The following is a 3,308-nucleotide window of genomic DNA, read 5'->3' as shown; positions in this document are numbered from 1 at the left end:
TGATACTTGTGTGTCAGCCCTTCGTCGCCGTACCAGTACCGGCGCCTAATGGCAAGTCGTGACACTAACATTACTAACAACGCAAATCCTGCAGTACACAATCTGAACATCATTCCAGTTAAGTTTGGCATCCACACGGCAAATAGTTTCCCGTCTACACTGGCTCGAGTAGTCATAATCACACTGTAGGTGGGAATCATTCCACTTGCTTTTTGTGCATTAGGAAATATTATGAACAGTTTTCACATTCAGAATTCGCGTTTGAACGTCGTTTGTTGCAGAAGATTGTGTTATGCTTGGACGATGACGGCGGTGGACGTTCATTGGGATTTTTTCTTGCCTGCTGTTTTATGAAGTTTAAACATTGCGAATATTCCTCCGATTCCTGTTGTGATTTTTCTTGTTGTTCTTGACTTCTCGTTTTTTAAAAAAGAAATTCCTTATTTTTCAATGCATGATACATAATCAACCCACCACCTGATACAATAGTGAGTCTACTTGATAGTATTACAATTATTACTACTGCAGCTTATTGTTCTATGAATGTTAGTACTATTAATCTTCCACTATGGGCGCTACTGCTATGTCCTAAGGTGAATATTATTTTGAATAAAATATAGTGGCCGAGTGGTTCTAGGTGCTGCAGTTCGGAACCGCGCGACTGCTGCGGTCGCAGGTTCGAATCGTGTGGATGTGTGTGATGTCCTTAGGTTAGTTAGGTTTAAGTAGTTCTAAGTTCTAGGGGACTGATGACCTCCGATGTGTAGTCCCATAGTGCTCAGAGCCAATAAAATATTGGCGTGGATATTACAATAGGTCGATGAAATTTTGACCATACGTAGAAAGGATTGTTAGACTATAGCACAGAAGGTAACCGAAAGAAATACACAATGAGACGAACAGGTATGGCACGTTTCATTCTTTCAGACTTCACAGAAGCTCTCCTGCGAACCCTGCAGAACTAGCACTCCTGGAAGAAAGGATATTGCGGAGATATGGCTTACCTACAGCTTGGGGGTTGTTTCTAGAATGAAATTTTCACTCTACAGTGGAGTGTGCGCTGATATGAAACTTCCTGGCAGTTTAAAACTGTGTGCCGGACCGAGACTCGAACTCGGGACCTTTACCTTTCCGCTGTAGAGTGAAAATCTCATTCTAGAAACAACCCCCAGGCTGTGGCTAAGCCATGTCTCCGCAATATCCTTTCCTCCAGGAGTGCTAGTTCTGCAAGGTTCGCAGGAGAGCTTCTGTGACGTTTGGAAAGTAGGAGACGAGGTACTGGCAGAAGTAAAGCTGTGAGGACGGGGCGTGAGTTGTGCTTGGGTAGCTCAGTTGGTAGAGCATTTGCCCGCGAAAGGCAAAGGTCCCGAGTTCGAGTCTCGGTCCGGCACACAGTTTTAATCTGCCAGGAAGTTTCATTTCAGCGCACACTCCGCTGTAGAGTGAAAATTACGTGTTCGCATCTCTCGCCCTGTGAGGGTACATAATGCAGCCAGGATATGATCGTTTGTGGATAGCTCAGTCAGTAAAAGCGTTGCCCGCGAATGTCTAGGTGACGGGTTCGAGTCAGCGTCCGCCATTCATTTTAATCTACAAGGAAGTTTTAAAAAAGCGCACATTTCGCAACAGAGTAAAAACATTCGTTCTGGACTGCTAGCCAAGTCAGTCAGACATAGATGACACTTGACCACCTGTGGAAGCACAATGTCTCGTAGCGGTATAGAGGTATCCATACTCGGTTTCGCTAGTTATTTTTGTTGAGTAAGAAACTTCGATTTGACATTGAACACTACTGCCGCCAACCTTCAAGCCCAACTGCAGGAAACGTGTTCATGGGGGCTGCGGTTCAAATGGTTCAAATGGCTCTGAGCACAATGGTACTTAACTTCTGAGGCCATCAGTCCCCTAGAACTTAGAACTACTTAAACCTAACTAACCTAAGGACATCACACACATCCATGCCCGAGCCAGGATTCGAACCAGCGACTGTAGCGCTCGCGCGGTTCCAGAGTGTAGCGCTTAGAACCGCTCGGCCACTCCGGCCGGCCGGAGGCTGCGGTATGGGTATTGATGGAGTAGTGGGTTCGGAGAGGTGGATAACGTAATATACTAGTCTCTGCTCCGAAAGTTGTCTCGATACCGTATTACTGGTCAACATAGAATTGCTCTCTGGTGACTCGACGTATCTCTTGGCTCTGTACGTACGTGCGTGCGTGCGTGCGAAGAGGAGACTGCCGTTCTCGCTAGTTATCTATCCTGGCCAACCGACGCTGTGCGTTCCTTCACGTTCTCAATGTTGGCTGCGTGGCTGCGCTGCCGCACTGTGTGGCGATTGCCGATCTGCCGAAATGACTTATGCTGTCGCCCTCTGTCAGATTCTTGTCATCGGAAAAAACTTCGAACGCATCTTCGTAATATATTGCTAGTGTACTTACCTCTTACCTCTATTTTGAACTGATACCGGTCCCAAATGTAATGTTTCCTAGTTGTTTCCGTTATTTACTACGGCAGGGTCTTGAACTGCTTTCTGTGCATGATGTTGAGCAGATTTTTATTGGTTCCAGAATGATATATTTCCATGCACTGCCAATTAGTTCTTTAAAGGCTTTAGAATAAATAAAATCCTGCCAGAGTCGAATAGGCTACATCGGCCTAGGCCTGTTCAGGCGCCTTATAGTAAATCAGTCAGCCTCCTACTCATCCTACACATTTTCCTTGTTTCGACTATGTCAAGTGCTCGCACTGTTTCCAAATTGTGTGCGTCCAGGCACCTCTAAATTCGTTACTTGGCAATGTGAATGCTTTCTACTTTATCAAGGAGGTGCTCTTCGCGTAGCTTTATACATACGCCCCTCAGCAATTATCATTATTATTATTATTATTATTATTATTCATGTTACGTTTTTGTATGAGACTCATCGCTTTTAGCGATTTTTTATCCGTGGGGATCCACAGTCATGTAGAAGTTCTTGAAAGAAGTTTCCTCCATTTGATTGTAATCTACAGTGAAATGACGGAAATTTCTTTTAAAAAATCACTTTTTGGACTAAGCAAAATATGTATTTCCATGGTTAGTGTTCCTCTGAAGCCACGTTTTTTCATTCTTTTGCAGTGAGCTTGTTTTCTTGCTTCAGTTCAATTGCTCTATTCTTCTTCTTCTTCTTCTTCTTCTTCTTCTTTTCCTCCTGATCAACTAGCCATTGTTGCACTGAAGATCGAAAAAATTCCATTGTTCTGTATAGCTTCTTCTGTGATCGTTGATGATTTTTGTCACTTTTTGTTTCCCAAATCCATTTCATTATCTTTGC

The 3,308-nt window shown here is 44.0% G+C and overlaps 1 non-coding gene across 1 annotated transcript; it reads left to right on the top strand.

Annotated features, from left to right (window-relative positions):
• Window positions 1–1,316: 1,316 nt before the first annotated feature.
• On the top strand, window positions 1,317–1,391 carry Trnas-cga. Its single transcript has one exon. It is a non-coding gene; the product is annotated as a tRNA-Ser (tRNA).
• The last annotated feature ends 1,917 nt before the right edge of the window (window positions 1,392–3,308 follow it).

The sequence above is a fragment of the Schistocerca piceifrons genome, chromosome 5, assembly GCF_021461385.2.
Source record: "Schistocerca piceifrons isolate TAMUIC-IGC-003096 chromosome 5, iqSchPice1.1, whole genome shotgun sequence".
Classification (NCBI taxonomy): domain Eukaryota; kingdom Metazoa; phylum Arthropoda; class Insecta; order Orthoptera; family Acrididae; genus Schistocerca; species Schistocerca piceifrons.
The sequence above is the reverse complement of the archived record's forward strand: the minus strand, read 5'-3'. Positions and strand labels throughout refer to the sequence as shown.